Genomic DNA, 26981 nt, shown 5'->3' with positions numbered 1-26981 from the left:
GAACCCTAAGATACCTGGGATTAAACCTAACCAAAGAGGTAAAGGATCTGTACTTGAGGAACTACAGAACACTCATGAGAGAAATTGAAGAAGACCCAAAAGATGGAAGACCTTTCCATGCTCATGGATCAGAAGAATAAACATTGTTACAATATCTATACTGCCTAGAGAAATCTATACTTTCAATGCCATTCCAATCAACATTCCACAGGCGTTTTTCAAAGAGCTGGAGCAAACAATCCTAAAATTTGTATGGAATCAGAAGAGACCCTGAATTGCTAAGGAAATGTTGAAAAAGAAAAAATAAAATTGAGGGCATCACATTGCCTAATTTCAAGCTTTACTACAAAGCTCTGATCACCGAGACAACATGGTACAGGACAACAACAGACACATAGACCAGTAGAACAGAGTGGAGAGCTCAGATATGGACCCTCAACTCTATGGTCAAATAATCTTCGACAAAGCAGGAAAATTACCCGTGGGGGCGGGGGACAGTCTGTTCAATAAATGGTGCTGGGAAAATTGGACAGCTATGTGTAGAAGAATGAAACTCGACCTTTCTCTTATACCATACACAAAGATAAACTCAAAATGGATAAAAGGCCTCAATGTGAGGCAGAAATCAATCAGAATCCTAGAGGAGAACATAGGCAGTAACGTCTTCGACATTGGCCAAAGCAAATTCTTTCATAACAGGTCTCCAAAGACAAAGGAAACAAAAGGAAAAATCAACTTTTGGGACTTCATCAAGATAAAAACTTCTGCACAGCAAAGGAAACAGTGAACAAAACAAAGAGGCAGCCCACGGAATGGGAGAAGATATTTGCAAATGACAATACAAAGGGCTAATATCCAGGATATCTAAAGAACTCCTCACACTCAGCACACACAGAACAGAGAATTACATCAAAAAATGGGCAGAAGACATGAACAGACACTTCTCCAATGAGGACATACAAATGGCTATCAGACACATGAAAAAAATGTTCATCATCACTAGCCATCAGGGAGATTCAAATCAAAACTACATTGAGATAGCACCTTACACCAGTTAGAATGGCCAAAATCAACAAGACAGGAAACAACATATGTTGGAGGGGATGTGGAGAAAGGGGAACCCTCTTACACTGTTGGTGGGAAGGCAAGTTGGTGCAGTCACTTTGGAAAACAGTGGGGAGATTCCTTAAGGAATTAAAAATAGAGCTTCCCTATGACCCTGAAATTTCATTAGTGTGTATTTACCCCAGAGCCACAAATGCAGTGAAAAGAAGGGCCATCTGTACCCTAATGTTCCTAGCAGCAATGGCCACAGTCACCAAACTGTGGAAAGAACCAAGATGACCTTAAATGGAAAAGGAAGATGGCATCCATATATACTGTGGAGTATTATGCCTCCACCAGAAAGGATGAATACCCAACTTTTGTATCAACATGGAGGGACAGGAAGAGATTATGCGAGTGAAATAAGTCAAGCAGAGAGAGTCAATTATATGGTTTTGCTTATTTGTGAAACATAAGGAATAACATGGAGGATATGGAGAGATGATGAGGAGAAGGGAGTGGGGGAAATTGGACGGGAAGAGAACCATGAGAGACTCTACTCTGAGAAACTATCAGAGGGTTTTGGAGGGGAGGGGTTGGGAGGTTGTCTGAGCCTGATGATGGGTATTATGGAAGGCACGTGTTGCATGGAGCACTGAGTGTGGTGCATAAACCATGAATTCTGGAACATTGATATTAGGGTAATGCCGGCCTCATATAATGCATTTGGAAGTTTCCCTTCCTTTTCTACTTAGAATAGTTTGAGAATAATATTCTCTTATACTTGTTTGTATTTCTGTAGCATTGGTAGTTTTTTCTCCTCTGTTATTTGTGATTTTATTCATTTGGATCCTTGATCTTTTCTTTTTGATTCATCTGGCTACAGGTTTATCAATTTTACTAATTTTTTCAGAGATCCTGCTCCTGATTGTTTTCACTTCTATTGTTTCACGGTTCTTTTTAGATTCTATATCAATTATTTCTGTTCTGATCTTTATTATTTCCTTGTTTTGCTAGTTTTAGGTTTTACTTGTTCTTTTTCTTTCTGCTTCAGGTGCAATTTTAGTTTCTTCATTTGAGATTTTTTTTTCTTCTTTAGGTAGGCCTGTAATGCTCTATAACCTTCCCTCTTAGCAATATTTTTGCTGCATCCCAAAGGTTTTGGACTGTTCTGTTTTTATTTTCATTTGTTTCCAGGTATGTTTTTAATTTTTTCTTTGATTTAATTTCTTCTTTGATTTCCTGGTTAACCCATTTATTGCTTAGTAGCATGAGTTTTGGGGCACCTGGGTGGCTCAATGTGTTAAAGCCTCTGCCTTTGGCTCATGTCATGATCCCAGGGTTCTGGGATTGAGCTCTGCATCAGGTTCTCTGCTCAGCAGGGAGTCTGCTTCCTCCTCTCTCTGCCTGCTTGTGACCTCTGTCTGCCAAATAAATAAAATCTTTAGTAGCATGTGTTTTAACATACATACATTTGTGATCTTTCTAATTTTATTCCTATGGATGATTTCCGGTTTTGTAACATTCTTGTCAGAAAAGATACATGTTATGATCTCAGATTTTTTATTTATTGGACCTGTTTTGTGAATTAATATGTGATCTGTTATAGATAATTCCCCCATCTGCACTTGAAAAGATTAACATTCTGATGTTTTAGGATGGAATGTTCTGAATATATCTGTTAAGTCCATCTGGTCCAGTGTGTCATTCGAAGGCATTGTTTCCATGTTGACTTTCTGTTTAGATGATCTATCCATCAATGCCAGTGGAGTGCTAAGATCCATTATTATTACTGTATTATTATCAATGATTTCCTTTATGTTTATTATTGTTTCACATATTCAGATGCTCCCATGTTGAGGGCATAAATATTTATAATTGTTAGATCATCTTTTAGTCTCCTTTTATTATTACATAGTGTCCTTTTTCATCTCTTTTTACTGTCTTTGGTTTAAAACCTAGCTTGGTTTAAAGTTTAGTTTGTCTGATATAAGTATTTTTACTCCAGGTTTCTTTTGATATCCATTTGCATGATAGATGTTTCTCCATCCTCTCACTTTCAATCCATAGGTGTCTTTAGGTCTAAAATTATTCTCTTGTAGGCAATATAGAAATGGTTCTTGTTTTCTGGTCCATTCTGACATCCTATGTCTTTTGGAGCACTTAATCAATTTATCTTCAGAGTAATTATTTATATATGTGTATTTAGTGTCATTTATTACTTGTTTTGTTGTTGTTTCTGGAGATTTTTCTCTGTTCCTTTCTTTTCTTTGTTACTTTTGGTATTTCCTTTTCCACTCAAATAGTCCCCTTTTATATTGTTTGCAGCGCTGTTTTAGTGGTCATGAACTCCCTTAGTTTTTGTTTTGTTTTGTCTGGGAAACTCTTTATTTCTCCTTCAATTCTGAATGATAACCTTGCTGGATAGAGTATACTTGACTAGATTTTGCCAATTTATCACGTTGAATATTGCATGCTACTCTCTTCTGGATTGCCAAGTTTCTGCTGAGAAATCTCTATATAACCTTATGGGTCTTCCCTTGTAAGATAGGGACTTCTTTTGTCTTGCTGGTTTTAAGTTTTGTTTTTGTTTTTTTGTGTGTGTGTTTTTTTTGTTTGTTTGTTTGTTTATCAGTATATCTAATTACAGTATGTTTTGACAGTGGCCTACTTTTTTTTTTTTAATTTTGAATGGCAGTTCTCTGTGCCTCTAGGATCCAGATGTCTCCTTCTTCTTTTCTCAAGCCCAGTAAGTATCCTCATGATTGTTGCTTTAAACTCTCCATCAGACATGTTACTTATATCTTTTCACTTACATCTCTGGTTGTGTCTTCTCTTTGTGTTTTATTTGGGAGTAATTCCTCTGTCTTGGCATTTATTTTCTTAAATATTTTCCTTCCTCTCTGTGTTAGATAAGCCAGTTATGTTCCCTGCTCCAGAAAGTATTGACTTTATGAAAAAGAGTTCATGTAGTGTTCAGGGTCCCGGGCTTCACGAAGTGTCTCAGGTGTATAATGTGTGCACTTTGCTGTTGTATTTTGGCTATTCTATCCTTCACGACAGTCTTCTGCAGAGCCCTTTCTTCCCTGCAGTGGGCAGTGTTTGGTCCTTGGCCAGAATGTGGTGAGTTTTAACTAGGTGTGCTGTGGTCTGTTTGTTAAATTGGACCTGATAATACTTCCCCTAGAACTGAAGCCCTGCCAAACTCTGTGGTTGGGAGTTGTGTGGGCAGGGGTTTGTGCTGGTCTTCTGGGGGAGGAGCTCACTGGGCTGGAACTGAGGCAAGCTTGACTGAGAAGAACAGTCCTGTTAGAGCAGAGGGGTGTGGGTCTTGGTGTAAGTACGTTAAGCAGCCAGTGTATTCACCAATCTCCTTTCTGAAGGTGGCTTTTTGCTTATACTGAGGGGAAATGGAGGGAAATTTTGTTGGTCAGCTACTTTGTCCCCAGCGAAGGATTTCCATGCCCTTTAAGGATATGCTCCAAGAAGGGGGGATAAGCTTCCCCACCCTGATGTGTCTCAGGCAGTCTTCAAATCACTGTTTTTATCCAGTCTTCCCCCAGGTTGTTTGCCTACCTTCTTTCCCGAAGCAGGGCAGTGATTTTAGTGTTCTAATCTAGCCAAGCCCACTAACCATTAAAATCCAGGCTTTAAGCTCTCCTGCTTTGCATAATCTTATTAAATCAACCCCTCTTATTTTCCAAGCCAGTGGCTAGAGGGAAATATTCTCCTTGTAAATTCCCCTATGTGCTCTACTCTCACACTCTTCTCTGTGACCAAGGCTCTCTCTCCTCTGCAGCACTCATAGTCTGTTTCTCCCCAAAACATGTCTCTGAATTTCTTAACTTCTTGGATATGGCCTCTTCTTTCACTTTAGTTGTGGTGTTTGTTCTGTCAGTTTATTTGTTATTTTTTATATTTTCTATCTTTGTGTTGTGGTTCTGACTGAGCTCATCCACTCTTCTCTCAGTCTGGTGACTGTCCTTATGACAATTACTTTCAACTATTTAACAAATACATTGCTTATCTCCATTTTATTTAATTATATTTCTGATTTTTTTTCCCTTGGTTATTTGTTTGGAGTATATTCTTCTATTTCCTCATTTTGGTTGAGTTTCAGTGTTTGTTTCTATGAATTAAGCCAAAGAGCTATTTCTCCTACCTTTGAAGGAATGATCTTTTGTTGGAATGTTCCTTTTGTAGCTCCTTCTATAGCCCACGTACGGCTGGTGACTTTGCATGGCTGTACCTTTAGTGGGTGTGAGCTGGAGGTTCCAGAGCAGTCTTCACCAGGGCTGCCTTGGTGGAATAGCTGACATTAAAGCAGGCATAGACCGGGGGATCCTGGGTTGCTTCACACAAAGTTCACTGTTGTGAAATGGCTGAAACAAAAGCAACCTTCAGCCATAGTGGTTCTGGAACCCCCTTTGCAGGCATCATGTTGGTGGTGCAGTCTGAACTGAAACTGGAATGGTCTAATTTTACCCAGAGCACTTTGTTCAGGGGACACCATTGTGGGATGGGTGGAGCAGAAGTGGGCATGACCCAAGGGCTCACTATGCACTCTGTATAGGGGCATCATTGGTAGGATGGCAGGAGTTGAAGCAGGCACAGGGCAGGTGATACCAGCGTGCTCTGTACCAGAGTCACCCTAGTGGAATGCTTATGTTTGAAGATGGTGGGAGTCAGGAATCTATTGGGATCTACACAGGGGAGGCTTTGGCATCATACGGAACTGAAGTGGGTGTGTGTTATGTCCTGGGGTATTCCATACATTGGGTGCCCTTGTGGATCATCTAGAGCTAAAGTGTTTGCAACTCTTTTATTCCCTTGCCATTGAAGCTCAGCCACCATCATAAACAACATAGTAACAATCTGAACCAGGAAGTTCATGATCAACTGACTACTTCAGTGGAAACAAATGGTCATTAATGTTCTTTACCCCAGAAAGGCAACAGTACCTAAGACAGAAATTTGGGGAGATCTAGCCAAAATCTGATCTAGTACAAGACCAGACTAGATATCATCTTTGTATTTGGATTTAAAACCCATTTTGATGGTGGCAAAACAACTGTTTTTGGAATTATATATGATTCCTTAGATTATGCAAAGAAAAATGAACCCAAGCATGGACTTGCAAGACATGGTCTCTATAAGAAGAAAAATATTTCAAAAAAATAATGAAAAGATTCTAAAACAGAATGAAAAAAAAAATCAGAGACTGAAAAGGCCAGTGTTGGTGCTGGCAAAAAGTGAGCTGGAGATTGGACAACAGAAGGAGTAAAAATTCTGCAGTGACTTTATATGTTGTGATTTGTGTAGATTTTTCAAGAAAGAATTAATAAACTAAGAACTTTTATGTGGAAAAAAAAAGTATGTTCAAGTCTGGGGTGTCCTCAGATTTTTATGCTGTGTCACCTTGGTGTGATGGGTGGAGTTATAGTGGGTTTGTCTGACTATGTCCCGGTATGCACAACAATGTGACAACCTTGGTTGGACAGACAAAGTGCAGATAGGTGCAGGTGAGGGGTCACCTTGAGGGGATTGTTGGGGATGACATGAGCTGTGGGCCTAAGACTCATTACATACCTCACCTACATACCTCAGACACCCTTCTCCTCTATGTGCTATAAAGGTGGAAAGGAATATAAATCATTGTGATTTCCAGTGCCTCTGTTATGGAAAACATCCCAGCAGCTAATCCGATATTTGGAAGATGCTCTAGGGCTGTTTCTTTTATAATTTAGTTGTTCTTTTAAACCACTGCTCTTTCTTCTGTGCCCCAGGTTTGCTAGGGCTGGTATGGCTTAAGGGTCCTGGGTTCACTGAAACAGCAGGCTGGATAAGGTATCTATATCCTGCTCCAGTCTGCACTATCATGGTGGAGGAGGAACATGAGCAATAGTTTTGTGGCCCCCCCACCCAATCCCAGTGAACATTCCCACAGGACCCCTGACATTTTGTAGAAGGCTTAATTCCTTTAAATTCTAGTTGCCCCTTTGAACCACGGCTTTTTCTCTATGCTCCAGAGTCAAGGAATTTGCTCCCAGTCCCTCAATACTACCCCTTCCCATGCTGTAGGCTACAGCTTGTTGCCCTGGGTTGGGGTTCCCATGGTAACTGTGTCTTTGTCTCTCCTGCCATTCTCTGTGTGGCCCCTCTATCTTTTGTTGTGCACAAGCTGTTCAGTCAGCCATTGGTTCTTCTTCAAGAAGAGTTCATCCATATGTAGAAGTAAATTTGGTGTTTCCCTGGGTGAAGTGAGTTCAAAGTCTTCCTATATCTCAATATTAGGTCTTCTCTCTTCTTGGGTTCATATGTATATATATTTACCAATTAATTCTTAGATGGATACTTAAGTTGCTTTCATATCCTGGCTATTGTAATAATGCTGCAATTAACATGAGGGTGCAGTTATCTTTTGAGTTAGTGACTTCTTTAACTTTGTATACAACCCAGAAATTGAATTGCTGGACCATGTGGCAGTTTTATTTTAAATTTTTGAGGAAATTTCATACTGTTTGTTGTCCAGATGGGCACCAGTTAGCAGTCCTACCAACAGTGTACAACTTTTCTCTTTCCTCCATATCGTTGCTTACCAAGGTCATCTCTTGTCTTCAATAATAGCCATTGTTAACAGGTGTGAAATGATATCTCATTGTGTTTCTGATTTATACATTCAAGATATATAGCAATGTTGAGCATCTTTTCATGTACCTGTTGGCTATTTGTCTCCCTTCTTTGGAAAAATGACTATTCAGATCTTCCATCCATTATTTAATTGGATTTTTTGTTTGTATTTTGTTTTGCTTATGAGTTTTCATATAAGATTTGCAAATACTTTCTCCCATTTGGTAGGTTGCCTTTTCCTTTTTCTGATTGTTTCCTTTGCTGCATAGAAATTTTTAGCTTGATGTAGTCCCAGTTGTTGATTTTTGCTTTTGTTGCCTTCACTTTTGGTGTCAAATCCAAAATATCATTACCAAGACAGATGTCAAAGGGCTTATCACATATGTTTTCTTCTAGAAAGTTTGTGGTTTCAGACCTTACCCTGATTTATTTATTTACTTTTTAAATATTTTATTTATTGATTTAACCGAGAGAGAGAGATCACAAATAGGCAGAGCAGAAGACGGGGGCGTGGAGAGCAGGCTCTCCACTGAGCCAATAGTCTGATGTGGGCCTCCATCCCAGGACTCTGAAGTCATGACCTGGGCTGAAGAAAGAGGCTTAACCCACTGAGCCACCCAGGTGCCCCTAATTTATTTCTGATCTTTGTTATTTCCTTCCTTCTACTAGTTCTTGGCTTAGTTTTTTTTTTTTTCTAGTTCCTTGAGGTATAATGTTATTTTTTTTTAATAGGAGATCTTTCTTCTTTCTTAATGTAGGCTTTTTTTTTTTTTGCTATAAATTTTCTGTCTTATAGCTTCCTTTGCAGTATTCCACAAATTTTGGTATGGTGTGTTCCCATTTTAACTTATCTCACAGTATTATTATTATTATTATTATTATTTGTAATTTCTCTTTTGATTTCTTGTTTGACTTATTGGTGGTTCAATAGCATGTTGCTTAATCTCCACATTTTTTTTATTTTTTCAATTTTCATTTTATAATTAATTTCTAGATTCATACTGTTATGATCAGAAAAGATACTTATATGGTTTTAGTGTTCTTAAATTTATGAAGATTTGTTTTGTGGCCTTATATATGACATCGCCTAGAGAATGCTCCATGTTCACTTAAAAAGAATGTATTTTGTTGCTTTAGGATGGAATGTTGTGTGTATGTCTACTAAGTCTATCTGGCCTAATGTTGTTTAAAGTCAATGTTTTTATTGATTTTCTGTTTGAATAATCTATATGTTGATGAAAGTTGGATATTAAAGTCCCCTACTACTAGTATTGCTATATTTCTTTTCCTCTTTTTAAGTCTGTTAATATTTGTTTTATATTTAGGTATTCTTGTTGGATTTATAAATATTTACCAATGTTATGTCTTCTTTTTAGACTGGCCCCTTTTTCAGTATGTACTGATCTTTTTTGTCTATTATTACATTCTTTATCTTAAAGTCTATTTTGTCTGACATAATTATAGCCACCTCAAATTTACTTTTCAGTTCTTTTGTTTCTAAGTTATTTTTATCTACCACTAAATTTTCTGTCAGTTTTTTTCACTATGTTTTGGCATTTTATGATCAAATCTTAAACAACAAACTAGGAAATGTATAAGGACCCAGAAGGCCTTTTTCATGTTTTAAAGATTGTATTTATTTATTTGAGAGAGAGAGACAGCATGAGAGAGAGAGAGAGAAAGAGAGAGAGAGAGAGAGGACCAGCAGAGGGGAAGGGTGGAGGGAGAAGCAGACTCTCCACAGAACAGGGAGCCCAATATGAGACTTGATCCCAGGACTCTGGGATCATGACCTGAGCCTAAGACAGACACTTAACTGACCAAGCCACCCAGGCACCCAGGGCCTTTTAATTTTTTTTTAAAGATTTTATTTATTTACTTACTTACTTATTATTTGTTTGTTTGTTTGTTTGTTAGAGAGAAAGAGAGAGTGCACAAGCATGGGGAGGTTCAGGCAGAGAGAGAAGCAGGCTCTCCACTGAGCAAAGAGCCAGATGTAGGACTCAATCCCAGGACCCTAGGATCATGACATGAGCCAAAAGTAGACACTTAATTGTCTGAGCCACCCAGGCATCCCTCACATGGCTTTTTGGGATATGTATTTACTAACTGTATTATTTGAAAGATTGTAGTAACATGTAAGAAGAATGAGATATGAACTCAGACAGACCTGATATGAGTACCAACAATTAATCCTAGTGTAACCTTAGATTAAACTCACTAAATTGTAAATTTTCTCACATGTATTTGTAACAGTTGTGGTCAACATTTCCACTGAATTTGAATGATATTGACTCAAATCTTCATTCAGGGATTCCATTATTTTTTTCCCCTTAGTTCCAGGTACTCTCATGTTTCTTATGTTTCTCTTAGTCAGTCCTGATTCTGCATACTTTCTTTAACTCAAATTTTTCTATTTTCAGATCATCTTTTTAAAGTGTGTTATGTTGTCACTTCTCTGTGCAATGTGGCTCTATGCTAGTCTGTACTGCAATTCCTCTGTTTTCTAAAATAAAGAAGGAGAATATTTACTGAAGTGTAGCAAACAACTTAAAATTGAGGAAATTTTCATTCTTACTATTGTTTTAAAAAAAAATTCCCTGTTACAGCAATTCCTCACTGGACATTTTATTTTTCTCTCAGTATCAGATTCTGATTTTTTTTAAAGATTTTATTTATCTGTTTGAGAGAGAGAGAGACAGAGAAAGCACAGCAGGGAAGAGTCAGAGGAAGACAGAGAAGCAGACTCCCTGCTGAGCTGGGAGCCCAACATGGTGCTCAATCCCAGGACCTGGAGATCATGACCTGAGCCAAATGCAGATCCCTAACCATCTGAGTCACCCAGGAGTCCCTGCTGGACTCTCATCTTATTGCCTAGTCTCAACCCTGTCTTCACTGACTCCTTCCCTTTCTTATGCCCTGCCCTCAAAATACTGTTATTTTTTTAATAAAATAATGCTTATTTGTTTCTACCTTTCTCTTCAGTGCTTAGATTTCTACCACTAAGCCTGATTATCAAAGAATTTTCCTAGGTAAATACAGTTCTATCTGTGGGAGAAATATTGGGACCAACTGTGTGTGTGTGTGTGTGTGTTTGTATTCTATGTAATAGTACAATTTCATATTTATTACATTTTAGCTAGGATTGAATGAAATAATATATGTCTCATAAAACATTTAATACATTATAATTTTACAATACAATATCTAATAATTTAAAACACTTGTGATATTAGATATTAAGGGGATGGGGATTTATGGAATAAAAAGCTTCTGTCTTTGATGCCAGTGGTGGTTTGTTTATATTTCTAACCCTTTATCCCAAATATTTCCCCAGAGCTAACTTACCTTGACAGGTCAGGTTGTGATCTCAGATATTCCAAGAGTATAAAAATAATGATAAAGAATTATTTTCTCTTTTTGCAGTAAAGAAAGTATCTCCTCATTAGGAAAGAATAAGTCCTGTAAAGCGCCATGAGTAGACACAACTTAGCATATATATTTCATAAGACCAAAATGTTCTCACAGCTGTCCACTTGTTAATTTCCTTTTATCTCTTTTTAGTTCTGACTATGTATAGAGGAAAAAAGCATTTAGGTGCAAATGATCTAATACACTTCTATCTATTGCTGATTCCCGTTATGACTGGGAGGGTGAATGGAAACATAAGAAGAAGGCAAGAGATGAGGTCACAAAAAAGCAGTGGTATGGTTTTTGAAAACCAGTAATTTGAATTTTTAAACAATAGGATTGCCTGGAGTGCTTCTCATTTTTTGGAGATAAAAGGGTTCTGTAAGTAGATTTCAGTAAAAGGTGATGAGAGTCCAATTTGTATTATATTAACTTGAATTAATAAGCTATGTTAAATACATATAGATTAGAATGGTTTAAAGAATTTTATGTTAAGGACTTGCAAAAATGAAAAAAAATCTGCAAACTTCTTCATTTATAAAATCCACCCTCTGCAAACACTTTTTGGGAGTATCTGTGGAAATCTCAAAGCTAAAACAACATTACAGGTTCCTTAAGAAACTTACTGCAGACAGCTCATTTGGGTCAATTTATACCCAGGGAAAGAGCTAAAAAAAGACTGGTAGCAAAACCTGGTTTCCTTTGATTATTTTCACTCTTCTGCCATTACATATCTTTTTACTCCAGACAGAATAAAACCACCTAAGCCATTTAGTGTCTGGACAGGTGAGTCATTGAGGCTGGGGAACCCTTTCCAAATATAAAACGTCCTTGAATCAATCCACTATATTCTTGTGTTTTCAGTTTTTTTTACAAAGTTTTTGTAATTTTATTGTCCTTGCTTTTCTTTTGCTTGTTCTCTGCCAGTTTGCTTTTATTTCTCTTCTATTTTCTGGTAATCTCTTAGGTCCCTTTTTGGAGCTAATTTTAGGGTGACTATGGTACCTATAATTTCTTTCAGATTTTAAGGAATTTTTTGTCAAGATCCTTGCATTTCTTTGGACAATTTCTCTTATGGTGTATGGTTTCTTATGCTTCTAATTTTCTTATGCTTCTTTCCTCCAATACCTTTGCAATCTGTGCAAATATTCTTTATCTATTATGTCCTACCCATATTTTTAAATTCAACTACTCAAATAAAGAATATTTATACATCCCTTTCAGGATGATAATATATAAGTTGGGAAACACTTGTCTTTCCTCTTCAAGGTCCAAAAAGGCATGATTATAGATGGCAACAACAGGATCAGGTTGTTTGCTCATCTGTTATTTTCAGCCTTTATCATAGTGTCTGTTGTAAAGTAGATACTCAATATATAGTTTTGAATAAATGAACAAATGACTGTGACAGTGCTCAGAATGTTACTTTATTTCAGCATATATTTCCTGACAGGTGTTAGGTAATTTATAATTCATGGTTTGAGCTTTTCTTTTTTTTAAAATTTTATTTATTTATTTGACAGAGAGAGAGATCACGAGTAGGCAGAGAGAGGGGTAAGCAGACTCCCCACCAAGCAGAGAGCCTGATGTGGGGCTCGATCCCAGGACCCTGAGATCACGACCTGAGATGAAAGCAGAGACTTAACCCACTGAGCCACCCAGGCACCCGGTTTGAGTTTTTATCAATCCCCAATTTTGCTGAAAGTGGAGGTTTTTTTTTTTTTTCCTTCTTCAGTTTATTTTATTCAATGGGTTTCAAAGAGGAAACTTTACTCTTTACTCTTCCATTTTAAGACAGAAGTTTCACACATCTTTTTTTTTTTTTAAAGATTTTACTTATTTGACAGAGACAGAGTCAGTGAGAGAGGAAACACAGCAGAGGGAGTGGGAGAGGGAGAGATAGCCTTTCCACTGAGCAGGAAACCTGTTGCAGGGCTCTATCCCCGTATCCAAGAATCATGACCTGAGCTGAAGGCAGACACTTAACTGACTTAGCCATCCAAGCATCCCTCACACATGCTTTAAAGATAAAAATTTATCATTTATTAGGTGCTATGTACATATAACATCACTTGTAATATTTATAACTCTTTCAGGTAGACATTATCTTTGGGGAAACAGCTTGAAATATGCTGCAATTTGCTAAATGTTGCATTATTAGTACGCTTTAAGATCAGAATTCAAACCCACATTTTCTTCCCAAACTTTCAGTTCCATACTTCTGCCTACTAAGTGATGTCTATGCTATCCTTTTCATTAAACTATATAGAACATTGTATGAAGCATACAAATATGAAAATGATACTGACATTTTCCTTCTAGGAACTTCTAATCTCATTGTAAAAATCAATAGCTATGAATTCAGTTATATGCTAAATAAAAGATCAGTTCTATGTGACTTCTTCAGAGAGGACAATCACTTCCAACCTAGCTGGGAAAGGCCTAAATAAAGATGTAGGGAGCTTAAACCAAAGCTTAATTGCAAAGAAAACACCAGGGAGATGCACCTGAATGGTGACACCAAAAAACCACTGAAAAATTATAACTTTTTTAGGGGTGGGGGAATACTGTAAAAGAAAATATATGAATGTATTTTTTTTTCTAAGAAGTATATGTATATGTGAAATGTTGCTGCATTTATATTAAAATGATTAGTAAATTTTGTATAGTCATCACATAAAGACAATGATGGGTCAATGCCAGAAGTAACTGTCAATACAAATGTAATAGAAGCTTGGATGTCTTCTGTGTTTTTAGTGATTTTTTTTTCCTTCTCATATATTATCTGTATTTGGACATGGCATGTAAGTTTATCTGAGTATTGAATCTTTGGATCTTGAAGCTTTCAGATTTTATTTTCCTCAAAATATGGAACTAGATCATATGATAAAATAGAACACTCTTCATCCAGTAGGAAAGTAGTTTGATAAGCTATAATTTTGTGTCTGTTAAGTTGGACTCTAAACTTAGTCATATACAATGGACTGTTAGATGACACATGGTTTTTAATATCACTGATCCTCGACCTTTCTCATCTGTTTAATAATAACATCTACTTCTCAGTTTCCTTATGAATAAAATAATTTATAATAAAACATTTAAGATATTTAAAAGGTCTCAGTCATACGTACTCAATGTCAATTTCCTTCTTTTGGGGGAGCTTGATCTAGCTCTTTTTATCACTGTTTTTTACCACTTAATTATAAATTATTTTATTGTGTTAAAATACATATAACATAACATTTTTCATTTGAACCATTTGTACGTGTATAATTCAGTAATAGGAAATATAATTCACAGTGTTGTACAACCCTCTTTACCATCTGTATCTAAATTTTCATCACTTTCCATAACAACTTTATGCCCATAGAACAATAATTCCCTATTCCCTGATCCTCCCAGGCCACTGAAACCTTTATTTTACTTCTTAATCTATGACTTTGTCATTTTAGATAACTCAAGTAAATGGAGTCACATGATGCATTTTCTTCTGTGTCTGGACTATTTAACAAAGCACAGTATTTTCAAGGATTACCCATGTTGTAGCATAAATCAAAATGCCATTCCTTTTTACAACTGAATATGTGTGTATATATATAATATATATATATAATATAATATATATAATGTGTGTATATATATAATATATACACACATTATATATATTATACATATACTATATATACACACATATTCAGTATATATATTATATGTATATATATATATATTCAGCTTTTAAAATTTGTGTGTATACACACACACACACACACACTATATTTTTTCATCCATTTATCTGTTAATGGGCACTTTGTTGTTTCTACCTTTTGATTGTGACTAATACTGCTATTATGAACATAGGTATGCAAGTGTCTGAGTTCTTGTTTTCAACTCCTTTGAATTTACATATCTAGGCCCAGAATTGCCTGGTCCCATGGTAGTCTACACCTAATTGTTTGTCAAACTGTTTTCCACAGTGGTTGTATCATTTTACATTTTACATTTCTAACAGCAATGCACGGATTTTCCAATTTCTCCACATCCCTAATAGTAAATATTTTTATTTTTATAGATGTACTACTAGATGTGAAATAATTTTGGTTGGCTTTTTTCTGATGACCAGTGATGTTGAAAAATTTTTCATGTTTGTTGGTCATTTGTATATTTCCTATAAGAAATGTTTCTTTAAAACTTTTGCCCATTTTTTAGTTGAAATGAGAGAAGATACTCACAAATGACACTACAGACAAAGGGCTGATATCCAAAATATATAAATAACTACTCAAAGTCAACACACATAGAACAGATAATCACATCCAAAAAAAAAAAATTGGCAGAAGACATGAACAGACACTTCTCCAAAGAACATACAAATGGCTAACAGACACATGAAAAAATGTTCATCATCATTAGCCATCAGGGAGATTCAAATCAAAACCACCTTGAGATACCACCTTACACCAATTAGAATGGCCAATATTAACAAGACAGGAAACAACAAGTGTTGGAGAAGATGTGGAGAAAGTGGAACCCTCTTATTCTGTTGTTGGGAATGCAAGCTGGTGCAGCCACTCTGGAAAACAGTGTGGATACCCCTTAAGGAATTAAAAATATGACCCTGCAATTGCTCTACTGGGTGTTTACCCAAAAGATATAGATGTAGTGGAAAGAAAGGCCATATATACCCCCAATGTTCATAGCAGCAATGGCCACAGTCACAAAACTGTGGAAAGAGTCAGGATGCCCTTCAACAGATGAATGGATAAAGAAGATATCATCCATATATATAAAGGAGTATTATGCCTCCATCAGAAAGGATGAATACCCAACTTTTTTATCAACATGGACAGGGCTGGAGGAGATTATGCTGAGTGAAACAGATCAAGCAGAGAGAGTCAGTTATCATATGGCTTTACTTACTTGTGGAACAAAAGGAATAACACAGAGGACATTGGGTGAAGGAGAGGAGGAGTGAGTTGGGGGAAATCAGAGGGGGAGACAAAGCATAAGGGACTGTGGACTCTGAGAAACAGACTGAGGGTTTTGGAGGGGAGGGGAGTGGGGGGTTGGGAGGGCCTGGTATTGGGTATTAAGGAGAGCATGTATTACATGGAGCACTGGGTCTGGTGCATGAACAATGAATCCTGGAACACTGAAAAAATAAAATTAAATTAAAAACATAGTTGGACTGTTTTTTTGTTGTTGAGTTTTAGTAGTTTTAAAATATTTAGGATATTAATTCCTTATCAAATGTATATTTGCCAATATATTCTCACACTGTGTGTCTTTATGTTTTCTTTTTATACATTAATTTTATTTATTTACATATTTATTTTAATCCCAGTTAATTAACATACTGTGTAATATTAGTTTAAGGACTATAATACAGGGATTCAATCAACCAGTGCTTATCAGAAAAAGTAGTCTTTAATCTCCATCTTCTATTCAACCCACCCCACATCTACCTCCCCTCTGATAACCATCAATTTCTTCTCTTCAGGAGACTCTCTTGTTATGTCTCTCACTCTCTCTCTTTCTTTTTTTCCCTTTTGCTCATTTGTTTTGTTTCTTAATTTCCACATCTGAGTGAAATCATATAGTATTTGTCTTTCTCTGACTGACATATTTCACTTAACATTATACCATCTGACTCCATCCAGGTCATTACAAATTGCAAGATTTCATTCTCTTTTTTTTGGCTGAATGATATTATAATGTATATGTACACCAGATCTTCTTTATGTACTCAACTATCAATGGACACTTGAGTTGCTTAAATATCTTGGGTATAGTAAATAATACTATAATAAAGATAAGGGTTTATGGATCCCTATGAATTAATGTTTTTGTATTATTTGGGTAAATACTCAGGAGTTCAATTACTATATAATAGGGTAGTTCCATTTTTAACTTTTTGAGGAATCTCCACACTGTTTTCCAGAGAGACTGCAACAGTTTTCATTCCCATCAAAAGTGCATGAAGGCTCCTTTTTCCCCATATCTTCATGAACAGCTGTTTTTTCCTGTATTGTTGATTTTAGCCATTCTGACAGGTATGAGTTGATATCTCCCCATTGAAGTTCCAATTTGCATTTCCCTGATAATAAGTGATGTTGAACATCATTTCCTGTGTTTTTTGGAAAAATGTCTGTTCGTGTCTCCTGCTAATTTTTAAATTGGATTATTTTTTTGGAGTATTGAGTCTTATAAATTATTTGTATTTTTTATACTAACACCCAATCAGGTATATCATTTGCAAATATCTTCTCCCACTTTGTAAGCTGCCTTTTAGTTTTGTTGATGGTTTCCTTTGCTACACAAAAACATTTATTTTTATCTATTCCCAAGAGCTTTTTTTTTAAATTTTTTATTTTTTATAAACATATATTTTTATCCCCAGGGGTACAGGTCTGTGAATTGCCAGGTTTACACACTTCACAGCACTCACCAAAGCACATACCCTCCCCAATGTCCATAACCCCACCCCCCTTCCCCAAACCCCCTCCCCCCAGCAACCCTCAGTTTGTTTTGTGAGATTAAGAGATTGTCTTCCTCAATTCCTCTCATGACTATCCCACAGTTTTCAGAGTACAGATTCATTTTGTTAGACTTATTCATAGGTATCCTATGGTTTTGGGTGCAAGTGCAAATGGGATGGACTCCTTAATATCTTTTTCTTCTATCTCATTGTAACTGTATACAAGTACAACTGATCTCTGTGCATTGATTTTATATTCTGTCACGTTGATTAGTTCCTGCTTGAGTTATTGCAATTTTGGTGTGGAGTCTTTGTTTTTTTCCACATAGAATATCATGTCATCTGCAAAGAATGAGTTTGATTTCCTCCTTGCTGATTGTGAGTCTTTTATTTCTTTTTGTTGTCTGATTGCTGAGGCTAGGACTTCCAGTACTATATTGAACATCAGTGGTAATAATGGAGATCCTTGCTATGTTCCTGACCTTGGGAGAAAAACTCTCAGATTTTCCCCATTGAGAATGATAATCACTGTGAGCTTTTTATATATGGCTTTCATATTGAGTTATGTTCACTCTATGCCTACACTGTGCAAAGTTTTAGTCAAGAAAAGATACTGTACATTGTCAAATGCTTTTTCTGCATCTATTGAGAAGATCCTATGTTTTCCCTCATTTCTTTTATTTATGTAGTTTATCACATTGATTGATATGTGGACATTGAACCACACTTGCAACCCAGGAATAGATCCACTTGGTCATGGAGAATAATCCTTTTAATGTACTGTTGGATCCTATTGGCTAGTATTTTGCTGAAGATTTTTGCATCCACATTCATCAAGGATATTGGTCTGTAATTGTCCTCTTTGGTGGGGTATTGTCTACTTTTGGGATCAAGGTAATGTTGGCCTCACAGAAAGAGTCTAGAAATGTACTTTCCATTTCTATTTTTTGCAATTACTTCAGAAGAATAGGTATTATTTCTTATTTAAATGTTTGTTAGAAATACCTGGGGAAGCCATCCATTCCTGGACTTTTTGGGAGATTTTTGATTACTGTTTTTTTTTTTATTCTCCATCATTTTGTCTTCTATATCACTAATTGTTCTGCCTCCTTTATCCTAGCTGTTAAAACCTCCAATTTTTTTGCAGTTAATAGTCTTTTTAAATTTTAATTTGATTATATTTTTATTTTATTTCTCCAAAAAAAATTCTTTTGTTTCTCCAGAAAGGGATTTTCTAGTGTCTTCTATGCTTTTTTCAAGCCCAGCTTTCAGTTTTATAATATTTACTCTGAACTCTTTTTCTGACATCTTATTTATGCCCATACTCATTAGGTCCCTGGCAGTCAGAACTGCCTCTTGTTCTTGTTTTTGAGGTAAGTTTTCCCATCTTGTCATTCTGACCAGAAAAGAATAAATGAATGAGAGAACAAAATGCTAAGATGGCAATGACGGTCCCAGACAAATATACAGTAACCAAATCAGAAGAGGTCCAAAACTGAAAAAAATAAATAAATAAAAATAAGACAAAACAAAAAGAAGGCAAGGAAAAGAAAAAGAGAATATAATTAGGTTAGCAGAATAGAGCAATGTGCTAGATATTGTGTGTACTTTGGTCCACTTGTTAGTAAAACAGATCCCAAAATTGTAAAGATAGAAAAACTTATACATGTACAAAAATAAAATTAAATACAATGAAAGGGTAGAATGTAACTGTGGAAATGAAAATTAAATACCAGAAAAAAACAAAAGAGATAAAAACAACAAGGAAGGGATATTAACAATCAGGTGAACAGAATAGAGCCATACTTGTATCCTGAGTATATTTTGTTCAAATTTTGGTCAGTTTGTTGGAAGAAACTATATCTCAAAATTGTCAAAAAGAATATATATATATATATATATTGTTTTATATATATACATATATATATAATATATGATTATATAATCTAATGTATTTAATATAAATATACATTTTATATTTACAAATTAAATGTATACTTAATATAAATATATATTTTATATATAATTTATATAAATGCATTTATATATAAATATATAATTAAACACATTGAAAAGATAGAATGTAACTATAAACTTGAAAATTTTAAAAAAAGATTCAAAAAACTGAGTTGATAAAAGAAGAAATTGGTTGAAAAAGGAAAGAGAAAAAAATGAAATTGAAAGATTAAAGAATTTTGGAGTGGGGGGTGTGAATTCTGTATGCTTTATCACCCTAGCATTGGAGTTTTACAGTTCTCATTAGTTGGTAAACTTGGTCTTGGCTGGTTGTTGTTGCTGATCTCTTTGTGGAGGGGCCTGTTGTTTTGATTCTCAAGTGTCTTTGCCCCAGGTAGAATTGCACTATCCTCTCCAGGGGGCCAGCCTGTTTAATCTCTGATTTGCTCTAATTGGCTTTTGTTCCCTGAAGGCTTTCTGTGCAGCTTTACAGGCTGAGAATGAAAATGGTGGCCTTTCAATATCCAGCATGTTTGTGGATCTGAAATCTTGGGGTCCCACTCCTCAGTGCACTAACAGGGAGAAGCAATCACTCCTGTCTCTCTGGTCTCCATCTGCACTCCATGCTCACCCATCCTATGACCAAGCATTTCTATTGCAGGCACAACACCCTGCTTCAAGTTTCCAGACTCTGAAGACTCCTGAAAGATGCTCCTGCACTGCTCTTCCAGGGAAATAAGGGGGGGGTGTCTTCCCAATTTTGCTATTTGTTGGGCCCCTGCTCAGAAAGCAGTCACCCAACTATGCCACAGTTCATTGTTTATGGCAACCCTGATCTGAAAACCAACTCCTGGTGTCACTGTTTGAAGCTGGCTTCCCTATTCTGATCCTGGGAACTCTGCAGCACTCATGCATCCCTGGTCTTCCTATGACCTCTAGAATCCTGAGACCACACTGTTCGGCCTAGAATTCTGTCCTACTTAGCCACCTGAGTGTCTTTTAGGCTGGGAAGTCCCTCACTGTAACAAACTTCTAAACCTTCTGGTTTTGTGCTCCACTGCTATATCACTTTCTGGTAGCCATCTGACAAAGACTCCCTCCCCTCCACCAGTTTATCTTTCCATATACTACCTCAGATTCCCTGCTCCCCACCTCCCACCTTGCAGAAAGTGGTCCTTCTTCTATTTGTAGAATTGCAGCTATTTTCTTAGATCTCCTCTTGAGTTTGCAGGTGTTTGGAATGATTTGATAGCTATCTAGCTGAATTCCTGGTATCAGATGAAGCTAAGGTCTCCTAATCCTCGGCCATCTTGGACTCTCAGATTGGTCAATGTGTTTTTAATGTATTGTTAAATTAACTGTACTAATATTTTGCTGAAGATTTTTTGCATCCATATTCATCAAAGTTATTAGCCTTTATTTCTCTTTTTTATTGGTGTCTTTTTCTGGTGTTGGTGTCAGGGTAATGCCAGCCTCATAGAATGAATTTGGTAGTCTTCTCGTTTTTGTTTTTGTTTTGTTTTGTTTTGTTTTTGACTAGTTTGAGAAGATTAGGTTTTAACTCTAAATCTTTGGTAGAATTCACCTGTGAATCCATCAGGTCCAGGACTGCTATTTATGAGAGAGTTTTTTGATTGCTGACTCAGTATCTTTGATGGCTATGTGTCTCCTCAATTTTTTTTTTAATTTCTTTCTGTTTCATTTTTGGTAATTTCTGTTTCTAGGACTTTATCAATTTCTTTTAGCTTATTTAATTTGTTGTCTTTTTTTATAATATTCTCTCATAGTTATTTGTATTTCTGTGGTGTTGGTTCTTTCTATTTTCTCATTGGTGTTGTTGTTTTTTTTTTTAATTAAGTCCTTCCTTTTTTTACTTGATAAGTCTGGTGAAAATTTTATCAATTTTATTTTCTTCAAGGTCCTGGTTGCATTGACTTACTCTATTGGTTTTTAGTTTCTACATCACTTATTCCTACTCTAAACTTTATTATTTCCTTCCTTTTGCTGGTTTTAAGTTTTATTTGCTGTTCTTTTTCTAATTGTTTTGTCTTTATGCTTTCTTGATAGTATTATTTGATTCATAGAAGTTCTTAATTGAAGACTTTTAAATTTTAAATTCGATTAACATATAGTGTATTATTAGATCCAGAGGTAAAGTTTAGCAATTTATCAATTGCATATTACACTTAGTGTTCATTACATCAATTGCTTTCCTTAATGCCAGTCACCCAGTTACCCTGTCCTCCCACCTACTTTCCCTCTAGCAACCCTCAGATTGTTTCCATGTATCTATCCTTCTTTTGTTCTCTGAGCTTTTTGATCTTAGAAAGTTTTCAGTTTTATTATTGAGTTTAACTTTAACTGTGGGGGTTTTGTTAATACCCTTTTTCACATTGAGGGATTTTCCCTATATTCTTAATTTTCTGAGCTTTGAACATGAAAGGGTCTTGGATTTTATCAAACTGAGATGATCATGCACATTTTATCTTCGTTCTAAGAATGTTACATATTACTTTAACTGATTCTTGTATTTTGTGATAAAACACATTTGATTACAATGATAAGGCTTTTAATATTATATATATTGTATTTGCTAATATTTTATTGAGATTTTTGAGTCTATATTCTTAAAGAATATTGGTAAGCAATTTTCTTTATCTGATTTGGTATCAGTGTAATGTTGACTTCATGAAATGAGTTAGGATATTTCCCCCCTTCTTCAATAATCAGAAAGAGTTTGAAAAAGATTAGTATTAATTCTTTCTATATGTCTGGTAGAATTTACTGAAGACATTTTGTCCAAGACTTTACAATGTTGGATAATAAGGAGAATAAGAGGGCTGTGGAGTAGAACTCTAAACTTTCCTTGTCCTATGAATATAACTAGATAATTATCAAATCATCCTAAATACCCAGGAAATTTACCTGAAAACTGATAGACCAAATTCAACAACAAAAAGGAGGAAAGAGGCCACATCAAAGAAAATGGGAAGTGCAGAGACATGGTTTAGGGGAGAGGACGATTGAGGGTGCTGTGGAGTAGAGGGAGCCATGGTTATGGAGAAGGGAAAGAGAGAGTGGAGCATACAGGGGAATGCACAAGAACATTTCCAGAAGGCCATTGGCTTGGAAAAAAAGAGGCGCTGAATTTCACAAGTTCTTGCAACCTTCAGGGCTTTGAGTCAGCAGTCTTGGTTAGAATTGAGCTTGGAGAGAAAGTAGGCAAACAACCTTGGGGCAGAAAGTGGGGATACAGCTCTCTGAAGAATGCCTGGGGCACAGTGGAGAGATTACCTGCTCTTCTCTGAGCACAACATTGAGAAGTACTATTGACAAAAAGGCCTCTCCTGAAAAAAAGGAGATGGAAGACACCATTTCCATTCCCAGACCATAAATATAAATACAGAACCACCTGCAGGAAGCAGTGCAGCACAGACACTGGTGGCCTAACTTGTTTATACTAGGCCCAATTCCCTTACACACTGGCAGGACTGCCCTTCTCAGTCAAGACTGCTTCAATTGCAGTGCAGTGAGCCAGTCCACCAGAAGATAAGCACAAAACCTTGTCCACACCATGTCTCCCGACCAGAGTTGCCTCGTTCTGGTGGAGGTGGTATCAATTTTCATTTCTCAAACCTACAAGAGCATACTTAGTTAAAACTCAACACATTCAGGACAGGGACCAAACAGCATCCAGAGCAGGCAAGGAGAGCCTCTGTAGACAACTGACCTGAAGGCTAGAGCAGCAAGTTTAGAGCTAACATACCTCAATATAATTAAGGCCATGTAAGAAAAACCCATGGCTAATACCATTCTCAATGGGTAAAATCTGAGTTTTTTCCTCTATGGTAAGGAACAAAACAGGGATGTCCTCTCCCAATACTAATTTAAGATAGTATTGGAAGTCTTAGCCATAGCAATCAGAAAACAAAGAGGAAAAAAAGGCATTCAAGTGGGCAAGGAAGAAATGCAACTTTCAGTATTTGCAGATCACATGATATTTTATATAAAAACCTCAAAATATTTCACCAAAAATTGACTAGAGCTGATAAATCACTTGAATAATGTTGCAAGGTATAAAATCAATGTACAGGAATCTATTGCATTTCTATATACCAATAATGAAGTAGCAGAAAGAGAAATGAGTGAATGAAATCCATTTACAAGTACACCAAAAACCATAGGATACCAGGAATAAGCCTGACTAAAGAGGTAAAAGTTCTGTACTCTGAAAACTATAAAAAACTGAGGAAAGTAATTGAAGACATTACAAAGAAATGGAAAGATATTCCATGATCATTGGTTGGAAGAACAAATATTTTTAAAATGTCTACATAATAACAATAAATAAGTAAAACAAAATAAAATGTCTATATTTCCCAAAGCAATTGACACATTTAATTCAATTCCCATCAAACTACTAAAATACGTTTCAAAGAACAATAACAAACAATCCTAAAATTTGTATGAAACCGCAAAAACATCCCAAACAGACAAAGCAGCCTTGAAAAACAAAAACAAAAAACAAAAAACAAAGCTGGAAGCATCACAACTCTGGACTTCAAGTTATATTACAAAGTTGTAGCAATCAAAACATTAATACTGGTGCAAAATGGACACAGAGATCAGTGGAAAAGAGTTGAAATTCCAGAAATGAATCTGCAATTATTTGGTCAGCTGAATTTCAACAGAGCAGGAAAGAATATCCAATGGGAAAAAGAGTATCTCTTCAACAAATGTTGTTGGGAAAACGACATCAACATGCAAAAGAATGAAAGTGGACTTTTTTTTTTTTAATCATACACAAATATTTGGGCACCTGGGTGGCTCAGTGGGTTAAAGCCTCTGCCTTTGGCTCAGGTCATGATCCCAGGGTACTGGGATCAAGCCCCCCATCAGACTCACTGCTCAGCAGGGAGCCTGCTTTCCCCTCTCTCTCTCTGCCTGCCTCTCTGCCTGCTTGTGATCTCCCTGTCAAATAAATAAGTAAAATCTTAAAAAAAATAAATCATATACAAATATAAACTTAAATTTATTAAAGACATAAATGTGAGACCTAAAACCATATAAATCCTAGAAGAGAATACAGCCATAGCATCTAATGTCTAGAATATCTTTTTGCATCCTTTCCTTTCTAACCTATTTATGCCTTTTGATCTAAGGTGCATCTATCGTATCAACATAAATTGGATCAAGTTTTTTTTTTTAATTCATTCTGTCAATTTCTGTCTTTAATTGGAGAGTTAAGCCATTGATATTTGAAAAAATTACTGGTCAACAAGGACTTCTCCCATTTTGCCACTTATTTTATTTAAACTTTATAGCTTCTGTATCCCATTTCTTTTTTTTTTAAGATTTTATTTATTTATTTGACACACAGAGAGAGATCACAAGTAGGCAGAGCAGCAGGCAGAGACAGAGGAGAAGCAGGCTCCCCGCTGAGCAGAGAGCCCAACAAGGGGCTCAATCCCAGGACCCCGAGATCATGACCCGAGCTGAAGGCAGAGGCTTTAACCCACTGAGCCACCCAGGTGCCCCCTGTCTCCCATTTCTTCCATTACTACATTCTTTTATGTTTAGTTGTCTTTTGAAGGATTAAACATTTAATTCTGTTCCCATTTCCTTTTAATAAATATTTTTTCTATGATTATCAAGGAGATTACATTTAACACTCTGAAAAAGTTACTATATGATCTGAATTTATACCAACTTACCTTCAAAAGCATGCAAAAACTATGCCTCTATACAGCAACACTTACTCCTTTTCTGTTGTTAATATCACAGATTACATCTTTATACTTTACATATAACTATTTATTATATATTTATAAATACAGTAGAAAATAAAAAGTGGGCTTACAAACTAAAATCATAATAAGAAACTGATAATTGTCCTTGTACTTAACTTTACGGGGGATATTTATTTTTTCATATGACTTCAAGTTACTATCTAGTGTCCTTTCATTTCAAACTAAAGGACACCTTTAGCATTTCTCACAGAGAATGACTAGTATTAGTAACATCTCTCAGAAAAAAAAAAAAGTTTCTCAGATTTTTAAAAATGTGAATGTCTTTCTTTTTCCCTCATTTTTGAAGGGCAGTTATGACAGAGAATTCTCAATTGGCAGTATTATTTTTTCTCTTAATACTTTGAATGTAATCAACACACTCCCTCCTTGCCTCCAAAGTTTCTGCTGACAGAGCCGTTCATAATTTTATTGAGAATGACTTGTATATACTGAGTTCTCCTGTTCTGCTTTCAAGTCTCTGTATTTGTCTTTTGAAAATTTAACTGTAACATTTCTTCATCTTGGTTTGTTTACATTATCCTATTTGAAGTTTATTCAGCTTCTTTAATTTGTAGATTTAAGCATACAACAGATTTTAATTTTTACCCGTTTTATTTCTCCCCTTTATCTCTCTTTTCTGGTATTTTCCCTATGTGTACATTGGTCCACTTGATGGCATGCCACAGGTTACTTGGGCTCTATTCACTTTTTTTTAAAATGTTTGTATCTTAGACTAAGTGATTTCAATTAAGCCATCTTCAAGTTCACTGATTCTTTTTTCTGCTTCTTTAAAAGTCTCTTTGAGTCCCTTTAAGGTAATTTTGATTTTAGTCGTTTTACTTTGCAGCTCCAGAATTTTATTTTTTATAATGACTGTATTTTCGTTGATATTTTAATTTCTTATACATTGTTTCCCTTTGACCATGACTTCCTTTAGCTCTTAGAACATCTTTAGTCAGTTGTTTCAGTATCTTTTGTGAGCCTGTGTCTTTCCCAGGGATTTCTTTTTTTTTTTTTCATTTTTTATTTATTTTTTATAAACATATAGTATGTTTTTATCCCCAGGGGTACAGGTCTGTGAATCACCAGGTTTACACACTTCACAGCACTCACCAAAGCACATACCCTCCCCAATGTCCATAACACAACCTCCTTTCTCCCAACCCCTCCTCCCCCCAGCAACCCTCAGTTTGTTTTGTGAGATTGAGTCACTTATGGTTTGTCTCCCTCCCAATCCCATCTTGTTTCATTTCTAAACCTGCCCTTCACATATTCAGTTGTTTCTGAATATCCAAAAAACAGGACATCCTCTTTAAATCCTTTGAAAGCTATTTTAGCTGGTTGGGGTTTAAATAATGGCATCCAGGTTCTGTGCCTGCATCTCATGGATCAGAATTAGTAATCCCTAATCAGAACACAGAACTCCAATATTTGGAGGACAGAATCCTTACTGCCTACCCTGCCTCTGCCAAAGCATACCAGAACTACATGTTACTATCTTTACAGCTACTTGCCACAAGCATAAGTGGGGAAATGGGCAACCATTATCATATTGACGGCTAAAAATGACCATTATTAATGGCAGTTTACCAGCCAAGCTTTCCCTGGAAGCTTCAAACATTCAAATAGACTCCAGAATAACAAAATGGTAGTTTTGGACAAATTATGCCAGTCCA

This window comes from Mustela putorius, unplaced genomic scaffold (assembly GCF_011764305.1).
Source record: "Mustela putorius furo isolate JIRA1106 unplaced genomic scaffold, ASM1176430v1.1 tig00000870_pilon_pilon_pilon, whole genome shotgun sequence".
In the NCBI taxonomy this organism is placed as follows: Eukaryota; Metazoa; Chordata; class Mammalia; order Carnivora; family Mustelidae; genus Mustela; species Mustela putorius.
This window is presented reverse-complemented; position numbering follows the sequence as displayed.